The sequence below is a fragment of the Trifolium pratense genome, linkage group LG4 (genome assembly GCF_020283565.1).
Source record: "Trifolium pratense cultivar HEN17-A07 linkage group LG4, ARS_RC_1.1, whole genome shotgun sequence".
NCBI classification, from domain to species: domain Eukaryota; kingdom Viridiplantae; phylum Streptophyta; class Magnoliopsida; order Fabales; family Fabaceae; genus Trifolium; species Trifolium pratense.
In genome coordinates, this window is record NC_060062.1 from 30,469,241 (window position 1) to 30,488,469 (window position 19,229).

Sequence of the window (19,229 nt, forward strand, 5' to 3'; positions counted from 1 at the left end):
TTTGAATTTGATACATTGGTTCTCAAATGTTGCTAAAAGTCTGCAATTCCAACCAGATTGATTGGTAGGGAAAAACTAAAACTAGAAGAACATAGTGGCTCTATTAATTTTTTCCATATACATAATAAAACTTTCAATACTTCCAAATTTACCTTCAATCTACTTAATGAAACCGATTCAAGACAAACTATTTATCAGTCATATTCTGTGAAGTTCGATTCCGAATCCAATTTCAAAATTGATTCATGACAAAACAGGGGTAACAATTCTGAGGAAATTTTTCTATCAATACTAGGTATTACCACAAATTGTCTTCATCTATATTCATGAGCTGCACTAACAGATTCTGATTCATTCCTTCATTCCACTCACTTCCATCTGCAATATTGAATCATGATATACACATAAATGAAAAGCTAAATAGACATTGCAAACAAAAAATATTCACCACATCATATATACTGTTGCACAATCATATAATTTATAACTTAGACAATGCAAATACATTCATATGGAAAAAATTCCAGTGTCTCGAATGTGAGGGTCATAAGTTCATGTAACAGATTTTATGTATGTTCTTATGTAAGTTTCTCTCAATAAAAAAAATAAAATAAAATTATCAAATGCACAAAAATTCAACTATGCTGAACACTGAACAGGCACTCTTTGCAAAAATTCAATTGGTTTAGAATTCATTGTAGGCAAAAAGCCATATGTAAATTTATGGTTCTAATGGAATGGAATGGAATTATTCTGTAACAAATTTGTGAGTGCTTTCACTATTGATGATAAAAACCGCAGAGATCGCGCATAACCAAGCAATTGCAGCGAATAAACCCTTCATTTGTGCAATGTTAAGAGAAGTAAATCAATCAAGTTTGCTCCAGGTAGAAAGAATCATTCAAGTAATGAGTGTTTCAGAGTTTTGAGAGATTGAGAATTCTATTGACTTTGTTTTATATCAGATCCTAATTCTTATCATGAATTATAATAAATTTCAACTCCACATACAGAAAGGAATATTTAGAACAATTTCACTTATCGAATAGATAAGAAAAAAGAAAATTAGATAAATTAAATAAGTTGAATATATCAGTAAAAGACAACAGAGAAACTAAAACGATAGTGATACCCTAGTGAAAAAACAATATCCAAGAGTGGCATATCATGCAAACACATGAAACAAGATTGTTACTCAACTGTAAGAAACACAATCAAAATACGGGCAAAGAGGGAATAGAGACCTTACCGAATTTGCTGGAAATGTGGCAAGAGAAGGAGCAGAAAACAAAGGGAAGAACAATATTGGTGGTGGAAGCATATTAGAATAAACAAGTTGACTCAATGTTCTTCAAACATGTCTGCTTTTTCATTCTAATCAATACCAAATTTTGGGATGTGAGCTACCTTGTCATCGTCCTCCCCTGTTCCTTACATCGTCCTTTAATGCCGGGCAGTCAGAAATAGTCAGAACCTCAAGTGAAGCGAGATCTCGAATACATTCTGGCAAGGATCTCAATCCACAACTAGAAATTTCAATTGTTCGAAGGGATTGAAGACCTTCCAAAATTTGCTCCGGCAAAGACTCAAGGTCACCACAACGAGAGATTTCTAGACGTTCTAAAGCTAGGCTTAAGGGTTCATTTGGTAATTCCTTCAATTTCGGGAAATTAGTTACTATAAGAGTTTGGAGACAAGTCAGGCCTCTCAACATCCCTTCTGGCAAGGATGTCATTTTGTTTCCGCCACTAAGGAGAAGGGTGGTAAGACCGTGGAAACAAGAGATTGGCCTCAATAATTCATTGTTACATCCAATTACAGTGAGGTCTTTAAGGGATGGAAGGCATGGCAACACAAGTTTAGGGCAACCACAAATGGTCAAATCTGAAAGACGAAGGAACATCCCCCCCTTTTGCATTGCCAATAAGCATTCCAAGTTTGGTAAACCTAGTAATGAGAGTTTTTCCAGAGATGGGAAAACCCCCACCCTCGCACCATCATGAGATTCATCAATATCCATGTACCGCACCTTATCCATATCGCCTAAACTGAGTTGTTTTAGAAATGGTAGTTTACGAAGTGGTGGAAGTTGCACACAATTCTTGCAGGATCTAAGTTCAAGATAAACTAAACTACTATGAATCTGAATCCAACTTGGGAAATACAATCCATCATAGTGAAGAATTCTCAAACACTTGAGATTTGAGTGAGGTTGAAGCAAATGAAGTACTTCCTTAGCACAATTAGCAAGTTTCTTAGTCTTACCATTGTTGCTCCATGACAGGCATAATTCATGAAGGTCTTTTTTACCCATCAAATTGGCCTCTCGAACGTCAGATAAGCTGCTAACATTTTCTAGGCCTACAATGCTCAACTTTCCTTCTAGCTTTAAATCATGTAATTGTGCCAAGTTGTGCCCTGTCTTTGATCTGACAATGTATACACTTAATGTTCTTAGACAAGATAATTTTCCAATGTAAGGGAACATACGAGACAACGAAAAACAATCTTCAATGATAAGATGTCTGAGATTCTTTAAGCAAGTCAACCGTTCTGGTAGATAACGAAGATCTGATAGATGTTTTAATTTCAAGATTTCCAATTTATGCAAGTTATAAATGGAGTTAGGGAGCATTTTTATTTTAAGATTATGAAGCTCCAAATACCTCAAATGAATTAAACTCCCGAGTGATGATAACTTGAAATTTCTCACACGTAAAACTCGCAAAGAACGAACTGCTGGGAAGCAACCTGAAAATCGTGTGCCATAAAGCTCTAATTGATACAATGTTCGCAAGGATTCTAATTTGTTGAAGTCAACCTCATTGACCGATGACAAATAAGTATGATGGACACTAATATGGTGTGTGGACCTTGACAAATCATGGCTTGTATTCTCCATAGTCATACACCCCGACCCAACAACTGATTGAGCAAGATCATGTACAAGATCATGCATCTTGAAAGAAATGTCTCTTGAATAATCACCCATCTTGATGACTTGGAAAAATGACTTTTGGCATAGTTCATTCCAAATCATATTGCCAATATCTTCCACCTCCAAATTTCCCTTAGAAGAAGAAATAAATCCATTGGCCATCCATAGATGAATCAAATCTTCCTTTAGGATTTCCGTATCTTTGGGAAATATGGCACAAAAAGAGAAACATTGTTTTAAGGTTGACGTTAAATGAAAGTAACTCAACCTCAAGGCAGGCAAAATAGAATTCTCATCCGATAAAGACCAAAGTTTACTCTCTTTAATGTCAAGCCATTCCTTTTCTCCACTCCTTGAGCGCATTAGACCTCCCAATGCTTGTGCAGCAAGAGGCAATCCCCCACACTTCTTTACTATCTCCTTTCCTATTGCTACAAGCTCTTCCCGTTCTTCATTGTCATGTCCAAATGCATATTGTTTAAATAACAACCAACATTCATTTTCAGAGAGGCCAGATAAATGATGAGTTTGGCATGTTCCCAAGATTGATGCAACATCCTTATCACGAGTGGAAACTAAAACGGAAGAACCTTTGGATCCACATGATAACACAGATTTCAACTTGTTCCATTTGTCTTGGCTTAGTCCTAATATAAATTGTTGATTTCTATTCCACACATCATCTAAAACAAGCAAATACCGTTTACCTTGTAACAATTCTTGTGCTTTTCTTTGTATTACGTCTAAATCTAAGGCATCACACTTTTCTCTTGTGATAGATTCTATAATGGAACACAAAATCCTCTTGACAGAGAAATTCTCAGAAACGCAAACCCAAATTTTTGTATGAAAATTACTACTCACCCTAACATCATTGTAGACCAATTGAGCAAGAGTTGTTTTTCCAACACCACCTAACCCAATTATAGGATAGACAGAAGAGAATTCACAGTCCCTTGCTTGGGTGAGAAGAAACTCAACAATCTTCTCTTTATCATCTTCCCGTCCGTACACTTTGGGTTCAGAAATAATTGAGCTGGTTTGACGCCATTCAGCCACTTCAATCCCCCTTTCCTTAACTGTAACACCCTCTTGTAGAAAAAATCCGTTCTTCCTGTCAGCAATATTATCAAATCTGCTAGTGATTTCTTTCAACCTGTTTCCAATGCTACGGCGGAAAATGATATTCTTTGGTGTAAAAGAGGATAAGCCCTTAAGTCGACCGGATTGAATGGAACATTCATCAAGAATATCATCGAGCACATAGACTGCGTCTTTGAGTTGTTGAAGCCATACATTTACAGAGTGATCTGTGAATTGTTTGTGCTCAGCATCTTGAAGAACTGCCTTGATTAAATCTAATGTGTTTGAAAGCTTTTCAGCCTTTGATTTGATTACAGAAATGGTGGAAAATTCATTTTGAAGAAGAGATGTTAAATTGTGGAACACAACTCCAAGTATGGCATCGACCATTTTTCTGAAAGAGTTTAAAAGAAGGATTTGGAGAGTGGTGAATGCTTAAGCAAACAGGCCAATAGTGATTACAAAGGTTGCGTGTCAAATTAGCAAGTAGATGGGTCAACGGATATCATAAAAGCATTCATATTTCAGAGCAATATCATTAAAGTCTCTTATAGTTGATGATGATGCCAAGGTTTTATATATTCTGCCCTGAAAGTCAAACGATGATTAATGGTTGACAATGTAAAATTTTCATACCGACAACACGCTGAAAGCTATCTACTTCCTCCGTCCCAATTGGATTGACAGTCAATTGTATCAATCAAATTGGGATGGAGGAAGTATTAGATAAGCCTAATGCTAATATGTCTCCTTAGGATGTTAAGAATATAAAAATAGTAATATTAAGTTTGTGCATTTAACTTATAAAAAAAATTAAAAAATTAAACCAAATGGATTTCAATAAAACATTACTTTATTTAGATTATTAACATCTGCCTTGGCCACATGTAAGCTTTTTCCATTGGATAATAGTATTAATGGACTTATATTATTGGGTTTTTTTGTTAGTAGTATAGTCATTAGGTAGTATTATATATTGTCTTGTAACCCTTTTGAATTATAATGTTATTATAATATTATTGAAACCTAACTGTTATTTGTTACTTTTAACACTATCAATATCATGATCATGGTTCGATCCCGCAACTGCAATTGGAAGGGGACTGAACCACTTGATGTCAGAGCTAACCACGAACCAGATTATGCGGGTCAGTCAGTCGGATACTTATAATAAAAAAAATTATTAAAAATCCTAAGACAACATATATACTCTTTAGAAGTAAAAATTCATGCTTCTATTCTTCTTTACATTAAAACCGTGAATGATTAGTGTTACTTCAATAGCAGTTATGTTTTCATTTTCGGTCGTTTTAATCAAATGTTTTCATAAATTTAAAATCATTTAATATGTTAATCAGAGTCATCAAGATTAACAATGTTAATATTCAATAAAAACGTATAAACCATTAATTTTGGTCGGTCTCGATAACATTAAAGGATTTTAGATTTGTGAAAAAATTTACATAGATGATGTATATGATATAAGTACAAATAAGTCAATTTTTTCACACCCATATTTTCTTCATATAAGAAGTATACAATGTTGATCAAGTCTCACCAATAGTGTCTAAACGTATATTAATTGATTGGAATTTATATGTGTACCTTGGTTCTCAATTTTTTGTCGCAATCTGGATTCTTACCTGATTGATTAAAAAAATAAATCGAAGTGTATGTTTGAATTAGTTGTGATAAGTTTGATAAAATTACAATATATTGTTTTGGTTTTGGCAAAAACTACACTCTCAAGTAACAACGCAATTTTATCAAACTCAGCGTCAATCCAAAGTCCAAACATTAACTAAAAGAACATAGGGCTCTGTTAACTGCTGCCATACACATTAAAACTTTCAATACATCCAAATTTACTTAATGAATGAAACATATTCCAGACAAACTATATATCAATCATATTCTGTGAAATTCAATTCTGAATCCAATATCAAAATTTAAACCTGACAAAACAGGAGCCAACAATTGCAAAGGTATTTTTCCATCAACTAAATCAACACTATTACCACAAATTACCTTCATGTACACAATTCCTGCAATTGATGAGCTTCAGTAACAGGTTCTGATTCATCCATTCTACCCACTTCCATCTGAAATATTGAACCATTATATATAAAAGAAAAGCTAAATCCGTGGTAGGCGAAAGCCATAAGTATTATGTAATTTCAGATACTAATGGAATGGAATGATCTAACAAAAGAAAATGGTTGGATAAGTATTGTATATTCCTTATGCTTCTATTACATTTTTGGTCCTGTTATATTGAAAGAGTTCAGGTTAAATTTCTGTAAAGAAATACTAGTAGTATAAAAAAAAGGTTCAATCCTATTATTGATCCTATTAGTATTACACATTCAGTAATATAGACACATAATTAGTCTAAAACCGAAGCTAAATAGTAGAGTTGAGGTTTACCGATTCTTAATCCAATTATGGAAAGTCTTCCGTCACTAGTTCTCTGGGTCCAGCCAGCCAAGGCGTAATCTACAAATAGAAGAGCAGTAAAACAATAACAAAGGAAAAAATAAACCATAAACATGAATTTCAAGTCAGTAACTAGATTGAACTTCTACAAAACATTTCAATGTTACGCATACATTTTTTTGACTTTTCTACCATTGTGTCATGTCAAGGAAATAAACATAAATTAATCTCATCACATACACACATGTCACAAGAAGCAAACCAGATGGAAACTTTCAGAATAACGTGAACTCAACCATGCGGCAAGCCAATAGCAATCTGAATTGCTTCTTGTGGATGTGCAGTAACTAATATGGTTGAACATCAGAACTGCTGCATATAAAACAATATAGTACTCAATAATAAGTACTATATAAAACATTTCAAATTTCTAAGATAAAGCATACAAATTCTGGATTTGGAATAATCCAGAATACAGTTAAGAAACAACCATACATCCTGTAGAAGAACGTTAAAAAACAATCAAAAGAAAAAGAAAGGAAAATTGAAATAGTTATTTCCATGTACCTGCTGAGAAAAGGATTGGTGTGCAACCTTGTATTCCCTGCGGAGGATGTAGTTCTGAACAGAACAATCTGAACGCCCACATTGAAGACCACAGTTGCAGCCCTGGTGAAGAACAATGCTGTAGTGCTGAACAAAATGATCTGAACGCCCACGGTGAAAAATATTTGAAACGACATGTCCAATGCTCTGAAAGAACAATCTGAACTTGCTTTGAATTCGGACTGAAATTGTTGACTCTGGTGGAATCTGCGAGAGATACAATGCAAGGGGGAAGAAATTTTGGAATTAGGATTCTAGTTTAAATTGAATGTTTGTGGCATCCAATTGACACCTCTAGTCCGCAGTGAACCACCACATTATGCAATACCAAAACAATATAGAATGAATTCTTTATACCAAGAAACTTTTTTCTACTTGAATAGGTAGAAACTGAGGATACATATTATTGTAAAGATCATTGAAAATATTCGTGGAGTTACTTGAATAGTCAAATAAAAGATAAAATTTTACTTTTCTTTATAAAAGAAATAATAAAATAAGAAGAAAAAAATACCTGTTTAGCAATAAGGTCCTTCAGCTCCTTTTCTCTAAGTTTCTTCTCATTTTCTGCTTCCATTTTGTCCTTGATAAGTTCATCCACCTTACTCGTATACTCCCGAATAGACTAGGGGAAAAATTAAAAATGATCATTAACAAAAGGAAAAAAGTTTGTCCATAATAATAAATGTAATGAAAGAAACCCTATTGAAAAATATACCTGTAATAGATAAGGGAAGGAAAAATCAATCATATTGTTTGTCCAAGCTAGCTCTAGTACAACATCAGGCCGTATTAGATCATAACAAGCGAAGAGGCACGATGCAAAACACTCTTTCTTCCCCTGAAACAAATGACAGAAAGCAAGCATGACCATGTAAGCAATAGTGAGGTGTAGAAAAAATCAACATAATTCATAATGATGAAGATGTCAAACTGCAGAAGGTGAAAAAGGACTAATCTGACAAGAATCTAATATATGAATACTTTTCATAGAAGGGTAAATAAAATGCACACCTGCTCAATAAAATAAACAAACAAATCCTCTGAGAGTTCCTGGTCACCAGATTGATGGCAAGTTTCCATACAGTCCTTGTAAAGTTTGTCTTTCTTTAACAAATCAATGGATTGCTTCCATCTTCCAGCTTTTTTGTAAATATAAGCAGCAATACGTCTCATCTCAAGAAGCTCGTGCTTCTCAATCTGCTCATGTGTATTTTTTAAGCCAATCAATTATCATTCAAAACTTTGAAGTTAGCGAAAAGGATGTAGATCGATCACAATTTGGTCAAATAAGATAAAGAAAATTCACCTTCTGTGCAAGACCTATCTCATTGAAGTTGTCATAGAGATCTATTGATTCACGAAGTCTATCATAGTCCTCCTCCTCAACGTAAAGTTCATTCAAAGCTTCATTAATCGCAAACATATTTCGGCTTTGAACTGCAACCATGTATGGCTTTATCAATCGGATATGGCCTTCCTAAAAATCAGAAAATTCGAGCAACAAGTATAATTATTGCATGAAGCACTTATAAACAATTATTAACCTCACCAAATAAGATTAAAATTACATAAATTAGGCAACAGAGTACGAAAAATATAGACCTTCCGCATTATATCTACAACACGGGCATGGTCCACACGACAGGCAAGAACTTCAAGAAGACCATTTATAATATTTGGATGTTCTTGCAAGTAGAAGTGCACAGCCATATAATATAGTTCGACACTGGAAACATTAGCTATAATAAATTTGAATTGCATGTGGTCCCATGCTTCTGGAGAGTGATTCATTACAGTGGTTGCAGCATTATTAAACCGATCACATTGTATGTATAGGTATGTAAGTCCCTTCCAGAGTCGTTGTCTATCACACATCAGAATAAGTTTGGGAATGTTGAGCCGAGTTGGGAACAACTTAACGTGATCCATTAACTTCTCAGGATGATATCTTGCATAAAGAATTCCCAACTCAGTAAAGATGCCATTATGGGCACGCTCCAGTTCTAGCCCTTTCTCCATTAGAGAGATAAGTTCGTTGAAGCGTCCTCTGTTCTGATAATACTTACTAACTTCTTCCAGATCGTCAACCTTCATAAAAATGAAGAGCGATTAGCCGTAAAAACAGAAAATGACAAAATAATCGACAGTTTATCTTCTACTTATTGCATTTACAAATAATCACTACCTTTTCTACACTTCACAATAACACATTTCATTAACTTCCATGCAATGAATTTTAAATTTGCAATATGAGCGGAAAATCTGTATATTGAAAATTTGAGGCAGGAGGACAGGATTACTGTCGAGAAAAAATAAATAAAAATGTAAGCTAGAGATAGTGTTACCTGAACAATAACATTGAGACCACAAATCTGAGCTAAGGGGGATTCACCAGCATCAATGCAGGCAAAACAAACATCCTTCCATGTTTTCAAACAGTTTGCTTTCCTAGCAGCATCAACAGCATCTTGGAATTGTCGAAGCTTTGTCAATGTCACTGCTAACTTAGCCCAGTCAGGAATAAAAGCAAAGATAATTTTTGCAGCCTCGTAGAGTGCCTCATCATACAAGCGGTCTCCAATATTTGGTAAATTAGAAACATTTGGAATCAATATAAACTTTTCAATTTCTCCAAACTGGCCAACCTTTGCATAAGCATAAATGAGCTCACTGTCCACCTTGGGATTTTGGGTCTTCTTCCTAACCATGAAGATACTTTACTAGGTCATGGTATTTATTTGCATCTTCAGCAACCTTAATGACCTCTAAGTAGTGAGTGGCATCATTTGCACGGATGAACAACTCAATTGCATCACTTACTAAGCCTTTTCTGAGTTTCGCCTTAGCCACTTGGCTCCATACAGAATCTTGTTCAACACAGAATGCGAACTCCATAGCACGATCAATGTTCTGAAGGTTATCTAGCAGGACATAACAGCCTGAACATTCAGATTAAATTTCTTGAAACTGGCAAAAGCTTCTTCATATAAGTGTGCTTTCACTGCAGCCTTCCCGACAGCTAGGCCATCAAAGTTGTCCAGCCTATTTATGTAATCCATGACTCTTAAAGGATCTGCCTTTATTGCAGCAAGGATCGGTAAGGTTTTCAGATCGAAGTTTCCTCTAAAAGCATAATTTTGTAGCACCATCTCGTCGAGAATCTCAATCACTTCATGGGTAAGATTGGCACTCATAAAAGCTTCCACTGCAGCTGAAACCTGGTCAGGACTTTTGCATTTAGGCAAATCAGTGGACACCACTTGATCAATCAACTTCCTTCTATACGCATTCCCAGGATTTGGAACCTTTCTCCAGAGGCATCCATCCATCCTTTCCATAACATATCTGACAAAAACATAATAAAATAACACAAGTGTCCCAGGCTAGAATTTAGAAATACAATGACACATTCTTAATGAAGAACTGTACACACACACACACACACACACCTGGCTTGGTGTTTGAACAACGAATTTTTATTGGTAATATCAACAAGCTCATAATCACATTTCCCCCTTTGGTAAGCAACAACGGCAAGCTTAGGGTCCCTTTTCTCACAATATTTACCAAGAACACGAGAATCATAATATAGGTTTGGTTGTGAGAAAATGTTTGGGATAGTTATTGTTGTCAATGATGATTTTACCAAGAGCATTATGCACATGTACATCTCGGCTCCCCTCACTCACAAGATTCTCCAAGATCTGAGTAATCAAACGAAGACGATTCCTGCGCAGAGAAACTAAAATGAGAAAATAATATGGTAATGTGGAGATGCAGGTCAGAGAGAAAACTAGAATACCTCTTCACACATTCTTCAACTAAAGGCTCAACTGGGAAAGGAGAACGAATTGAAAGTATAAGACCTTTAATGAAATCATCAGGGCATCCATCGTCTAACAACTGTCCTACAACTGCAGGAGCATTTCGAGGATTGACCTACAGGTAAGAAATATAAATTTAGAAACTCGCGTTAAGATTAGCATAGAAAGATTCAAAATTAAATACAATCACAAAAAATTACCTTTTGAACATACTCTTCAACTTGATGAAGCATGTTTTTAGTATAGAGATAATGTGTGAGATGAGTAACAAAACCAAAACGATCACACACATTAATCAATGGCCGTGCATTTGGAAGGATGGTCTTCATTAGAAAGTTCATTGTCTTCTCAGCATCATAATAGTTTGATTCCCGAGTCACGCGCTCTACCTCCTTAATGTGTCCAGTTTTAACAGCTACTTCAATATACTTGAAGTGAATAACAGGATCCTTACTGTAGAATACAGAATCAAAAGCCAAAATTATTAAAGTAACTACCGAAAGTAAAAATAGTCTGTCCAGAGAACCAATGTCATGTTCGTTCTGCATTGAGAAATACCTAGAACTCAAATATGCACCCAAGAAAGAGTATAGTCCTTCATCAGACTTGATTTTCTCAAAGAGTTTGATGCATGCATCAACACCCAGATGTTTAGAATATTTCTTAGCAGTCTGCAAAGTATGTACTATTAACATTATTTTATACAGAGACTACAATTACAAAATAATTTAATTGAAAAAGGAAAGTCTTGTAGAAACAAGAATGAGCCTTAATAAAAATAATTTAATTGAAAAAAAGTCTTCCTGAAACAACATAGGAGCCCTAATACAATACCTGCACAATTATTTGAAGATTTCCCTTAAGGTTGACAAGTAAAAGATGTTCCATACACTCCAGAGCCGATTCTCGGGGAAGGGTTTCAAAGAACTTAACAAGAGCCTGAAAATCACTTCACAATAAGAAGATAATATATAAATAAATAAAAAATAGATCCAGTCACTCTAACAAAATAGAAATCCAAACCTCTGGTTCAATGGCATCTGTATTCACAATGACACGTTTGATATCAGTCAAATTACAGTCAGTCATTGGAATGAAAAGCCAAGAACCTGAAGAGCCCTGATGAAAAGGCCAGCCTTTTCACAAAGTTTAGCAATATGTGGACGATCATAATGACTAAACATGCCTTTAGCCAATATAGCATCAGCAACATTTGGAAAGGACTTGAGATTGATTTCCAGCACCTAAATATCATTAAAGTTTTTTTTTACATAAAAGCACAAAAATGTTGTATGACACCATCAAGATCGTAGATAAAAGAGCAAATCAAAGAAAATAAAGGAACCTTTGTTTGAAGATGTCCATGTTCAGGTAGGTCTGGCTTCAGAACATCCAACAAAAAGGCAGTTACCTCGCGTATCAAATTCATCTAGAAAGTAACAGAAGAAACATATGAACAAAAACAAGGGTTGACGACTTGATGTTTCCAGCACATAAATTACAAACAAAATTAAAGGAAAACACACACGAGACAAGTAAAAACCATTAGTGCCAATGCAATTAAGTAGAAAATAAATTTGCTGAACTGCAAAAGAAACATTACTCATTTTTCCACTTAAAACATTACATTAATGGTTTTATAAAGGAAACTGCTCAATTAATTAAGTATAATATTGGTTCTCTAAAGGAAACTGATCAAGAATGCAATGGAGACCGAAATTATGTACATGATACTTCCTTCTTTAAATCAGCTCAAATTACAAGTTACACACTTGATATGGGAACACACTGAGCCCAACATCAATAAAGCAAAGAATAAAACTAAGTAAACCTGAAGAAACAGATCGGTTATTGTGTTGTAGTCAACAGGGCAACCCCCCTCCATTCGCAACATCAACAGAGCAAAATCTAGAGCACCCTGCCATGGAACACGTTCTGAGTAAATGAATAAATAAAAAATTTCAAGCAAGATAACAAATATTCTAGAAAGATAAACATCATAAGCATTGAAATTATTTTATGATGTTTTGATATTTTCCATTCCATTTGGACGCATTTAATTATCATGCATGAGGTGCTATGATTTTATAAAGACACCACAATGATCAAAACAGACATAAGTGTACCAAGAAAGTATTTCACATAAGACAAGGCTTGATCATTTCAAATCTAAGTACACTAACCTGGGCATCCGTTCGCAATATTGTTTTCAGAAGGAATAAGTAATCAAGAGTGTACCCAACCTGGCAGCATATAAAAGGAAGTGCATCAACATCACTGTGAACATTCATTTCACAGTCCACTATTACCACTATTTTCATGATTCTCTAAAGCCTAATAAAATATGTTTCATTACCTGCTTTGAGTATGTCAAAATCTTAGAAATTCCCTCCTCTCAATAAAAGCTGCAATAACTTTTGGTGTGGCACTTGCTTTAGTATATATTTTCAATGCTAGGTCTTTATCCACTTTCTGCATTACATGTTTGTCTTATATGATTGAAAAGACAAAGGAAAGAAATATATAACAATATAAACATGGTTATTGAATTGAAATTCGAACAGTGAATCGGAAGAAGTACTATTTTCTAAATTGAGAACAATGAATTTGAACAGATATTGTGTCTTATATGATTGAAAAGACAAAGGAAAGAAATATATAACAATATAAACATGGTTATTGAATTGAAATTCGAACAGTGAATCGGAAGAAGTACTATTTTCTAAATTGAGAACAATGAATTTGAACAGATATTGTGTTCCAAAAGGGAATTGAAAGGTCCAATAACAAAGATAATGGTGTATTCTCATTTCTGAGTGCATGTGCTTGCATATCCTTCCAAACATGGAAATCAAAGTACGAAAAGAAAAAAGCCAATAAACAGGGAAAGGGAGGGAAAAACTAAGTTCATGCATGTATAAATAACTCAAAAACCTAATTATTTCAGTATGGTTTATTAGGGACCGCTTGTCAAAATGCGGCATCTAGGGAAGAGTTGGATTAAGGCGAAGGCGTGTGTGTCTCAAAAGCTATTTTAAACATAAGCCAAAACAGATTATATGGGTTTCAAAAGCTATTTTAAATATAAGCTCATCCATACAGGGCCTAGAATTTGAACTTTATATTAGCAGCCAGAGTAAACCAAACCAGCAACCAGGAAGTGGCATTGTATATGACCCGTTTCTTTCTTTTCAAATATAGAAAGAGCAACTGTTTTTCTTTACTTCGCAATAATTTGTTTTAAAATTTATATGAATGGTGATAAGAATTTTCAGTAGCAAAGCAAATAAGGATCGCAGACAAACCAAAAAGTTTAGGGACCTAGTTAAAATGATTTAAAAGTTCAGGAGAGACTTAATTACAAAGTGTTTAAAAGGTTAGATATTCCATTAAAAAAAAAAATAGGTTTAGGGATCTAATAACATATTATTAGCAAATTCAATGACATAATTACAAACTTTTTAAATTCAGAAACCTATTACAGAATCCCCAAATAGTTAGTTATTGGAGCTCTAGAATAATTAAACCATAATTATGTTCAAATGCCTAAGAAACTAAGAATAAATTTTAAATTTGTATCAGAACAGAACCTTCAAAAAGTCACCAAGCTCTTCAGTGCATTCAAGTTTATCCTCTGCTAGCCATTTTCCTAAAAGATTCTGTTTGTTCCAATTTAACACAAGCCGTGATAAGTTCATGGACTCAAAAGAATTGAGTTTTCCTCTTGATAACAAAGTGTCATAGTATTGTAACCATGATGGTATTTGCTCATCTTCCACAGGTACGCTCTGAAGAAAATTAACAAAAGAAATGAACAACTTAATGAAATAATCATATTACTCTCCCAGTCCCATCCCATTAAGTGTCACAACAACACAAAAGAATTTTCTCAAAATAAATGTAGCATTTTACCTATGATGAAGCACTAAGCATTGACACAAACACGAACACTAACAGCGGTAATAATTTGAGAAAAAATGACATAATTGAATGTAATCACATGTATCGTTGTCGGACATTGACACATGTCAGAGAAACTGGACATACATTCGATCAGAACCATAGGTGCTACAGAGCTTTTTACTTTCATCATAACATTACTTATTTTATTCCAATTCTACTTCCAAACTAATACAATCTGCATCATCACTACTAAGGGCCTGTTCGGATTGGCTTATTTGAGCTTATCTACTGGCATAATCTCTGTGACATTGTTTGGGAGAACTTATGAAAACAACTTATGACAATTTTCAAAAGTTCTCCAATATAGCTTACGAAAACAGCTAGTAGCATCTATAAAAACAATTTATCTTTATGTTATCTTTTGCTATAAAAATAACTTATGCATGCTTATACATAAGCGCTTATCATCTTTTGCTATAAAAATAACTTATGCATGCTTATACACAAGAGCTTATCATGATAAGCCCTTGTGCTATAAGCTGCAGCATAAGTTGTTTACCTAAACAGGCCCCTAAGTCAAGTAAACTTCACTATCCATTCATGACAATTCTCAACGCTCAATAGTTAATAACAAATGTACTATTGACATTTTCAAATCGTTTCTCGTGTCAAACTGGCTGCTTAACCAAACACTCATACGAACACATGTGGTTACATTCATTCACTTTCATAAGTCAAGCATCTAGTATCAATGTCGGTGTCGTATTCGGTTTTCGTGTCTAACCAACGCCTCGTAGATTAATAATGAATATTTAGTAAAAACACAATAAGTAACATTCAACACACATATACAATTGAATGGAAACAGCAAACAAGAACAGAATGCACAACCGTTATGTTATAACAGAAATTAGGGTTTCATATTTAGACTGGAAATGAGAAATTAAACGAGCGTTGAAAATTGAAAACACTAACCGTTGAGGTCTCGTCCTTGGAGTTAGGGGCGTTAGCATTCGCCATGACGATCGAAACAGAGCTCAAGAAAGAGAGAGAGATGTTGAAATTTTGAAGAAGAAACTTTGCGAGTAAGGAATTGGAAATAGCGAAAGTGAGAAACAGTTAGAGGGAGTGAGTGGAAGTGTGGAAATTGTTCTGTTATAATTCTCAAAGACTGAATTGTGCTACAAGAAATCTTATATATTCTTCATAGATGGGTATGAGTATGACTATGGGTATGGGTAGGATCAATTTTCTCTAACTTTTTGGTAGGGAAGTTACATAACTTCCAAATAATCTCAACCATTTGATTAATTAGATGCACCAGATCTTGCCACGTGTTAAACATTTTATTTTTAATTAAAAAACTCATATATCAGTGCAACACTTGAAAATCCATCGCCGTCCACCGTTATCTACCGGATCACCCACCGCCACCCACTATTATCCGTCGTACCTAGTCCACAGTCCATCGCCATTCACTGTTATCCGTCGTACGTCGTACGTCGTCCACCATCCACAGTCGCCGTCCCTTCTCCGCTGCCGCGCACAATCAAACAAAAATTAAAACAAGCTTTGCAACAAAATCTTCTCTTTTGCTGTGTTATTTTTTTGAACCAGTCTTTTGCTGTGTTATTTCCAGAAGAAAAATAAAATTTGATTTAGAGTTTGACATGGATTGAATTGAATATCTGATTTTGATTTTCATTTGATGCAATTAGTGCTGATTTAGAGTTAAAAACAGATTTCTTCTTGCTGATGATTACCGGCATGTGGTGGCGGATCGGCGATGGTCGAAAACGGTGCGGCAAGGTAGAGCGCAGATCAACGTCGGGGCGACAGATTGGAAGAAGAAGCAGACGTGAGAGACTTCAGTTTGAACTTGTTCGTGCTAGTGTGATACAGTATCACGTTATTAAAAAATAAAAAAAAATAAAAAAAAATAAAAAAAAGTTATACACATGACTTAATCTGAACCATTAGACTGATCTGATGGACATAGTTGACCTAAAGGCAGGTGCCTTTCCCGCGCAAACGTCCGACAATATTGATCCGGTATGGGTAGGGGTGGACAACGGGCCGGTTTGGGTCGGTATGGGCCCAAAACCTCAAACCGGCCCAATCCACGGTTTGACTTATATAGACCATACCGACCCTAAACTGATATGCGGTTTGGGCGGGTCGGATTAACATGGGTTGCAGGTGATTACGGATGGGTAACTCGGGTTACTGGACTGTCCATTTTCAGGCCCAATAACTGTTTTTTTGCCATGTCAAAAAAAAAATATTTTTTGCGCTATTTCTAATTTTTTTGCTAATGAATTATTTTAAAACTTTATCAACTCTTTCTTTTGGGCTATTGTGTATCTTTTTTAATGGGCTTTGAATATAAAATGATAAATTTCAATTTTATAAGAATTTGTATTAAAAAACTGAAACAATGTTAATTTAATTTTTCTTTATCTTTAAATTCAATAGTTTGTTTATTCTTCTTCTGATGCTTAGTTACATCCAGAATTTTAGTAAGGATAAATTCAACATAACACTTCACAACAATAAATCTGTAGATGCAACCTTTCCAACAAAAATAAATTACACAAATTAAAGGACCAAATCAAAATAATTACAACACAACATCAAAAAAACATCAACCTAACTTTAATTTAACATAAACACCAAGTAGTAAATACACAATGAAATGAGATTTGAGACTAGCACAAGAACTTGAGAAGTATAGAGATCTTGTTGCTTCTGCAAAAGAGAAACAATGGTTAAGATATACATAGTTAACAAAATGATAAAATAAATCATAGGAGTTTAAAAAAATATGACTACCTATCGCAATATGCAAGTTCACATATATCCAACATTTAAAATATCATGATTACTACCCTTAATTTAATCTATTGCTGCTTGGTTACAATATTATGAACACAACAACAAACTGTCAAATAACATAGCACTGCCGTATCATATAATTTATGTCAACACTAAGATTACATTTTTACACAACACCGAGATTATAATTTGTGTAGATCTGAACATTAAAAAGGATAAATCAAAATGTTAGTCAAATACAAATAAGATTTGTAAACCATTTAAAGCTGGAATGAGATTAAAAAAACGCAATAAACAGACCAAACAGAGAAACATTATTATTACCTCTCACGTATCAACTTTCACCACAACTTGATTTTTCGAAATTCTCAATCCCTACTCAAAATAAACAAACATATTAGTGAAATAGAAACATAAAAACATTAGAAACAGACCCTAATCCAAAAACCCTAAAATTAGAAAAAAGCAAAATATATAGAAAAATAAAAATAAAATTATAGACAAAGACAGAAGAAAAAAAGGATTGGAGTTTGAAACATTATCTTTGTTTTCTTGAACAGATGGTGAACGAACAAAGAGAGAAGAAAGACAGAAGAAATGATGAATGGACAAAGAGGTGAAGAAAATCGATGGTGAAAAGTACGCTGAAGAAAAACGAAAAATAGGTGAAAATTGGTTGATTAATGTTTGTGGGTTGTGATGAGGCGAGGAAGACAGAGGATCGACCATGAAGGCGGAGAAAACGCCATGAGATTAGGGAAGGGAGTGTGACGGCGGCTGTTAGAATGAGAGTGAGAGAAGAGCAAGTGAAAACCCTAGAAAATACCATGAGAATGAGTTTATACGCAGTCGTTTTGCTCTAATATAATAAAATATTAATTTATTTCGGTTTGGTTCGGGTACCCGTGGATCGATTCTACTGAACCGAAACCGACCACCTAAGACCACATGAAACCGCTATTTGCACCCGTCAAACCGCGGGTCAGATTAAACCCGACCCGGTTCGGTTTTTTTTAGCGGTTTTTGGCGGTTTGGGCTGGGCCTTCGGGTTTTGTCCACCCCTAGGTATGGGTATGGAAATGGATTTCATCGGAGTGAGTATAGCATATTGGAAGGGAATTGGATTGTGTGACCGTCCGATCAAAATCATGCGGTTCAGATTTTAAGATTATATTTTAATTGTTTTTAACTATAAAATTAGGTTAAAAATTTGGACCGTCTGATCTTAATCAAACGGAGCAGATATGATAAATTATAGTATAGTCACCTCTCTCCAACTGCACAAAATCTGAATCCGAAAGGGTATAATGGGGAGATTAGTTTCTTTAAATTCATTCTTTTCTTTTTACAACATAAAATTTAGGGTGTGGGTTAATGGCAAAGAAGACCATCAAGATAAGATGTGTAGCTCAACTGGTTAAGCTAACTGAGGTAAGAGTTAAGGAGCTGGAGGTCCAGAGTTCAAATCCTGAAAAAAGAGAAGAAACTAGCATAACATTGTAATACTAACAATTAATATTGCTTATAAACAAAAAAAAAACACTTACAAATAAATTTTATATTTATATCTTATTTAGACTCGAACTCATAACATTTATTAT

The 19,229-nt window shown here is 34.5% G+C and overlaps 2 pseudogenes; both read right to left on the bottom strand.

Moving 5' to 3' along the window:
- On the bottom strand, positions 1-4,602 carry LOC123921220 (annotated as a pseudogene).
- A 1,239-nt stretch (positions 4,603-5,841) lies between these two features.
- Positions 5,842-15,993, bottom strand: LOC123921218 (annotated as a pseudogene).
- Positions 15,994-19,229: the final 3,236 nt, after the last annotated feature.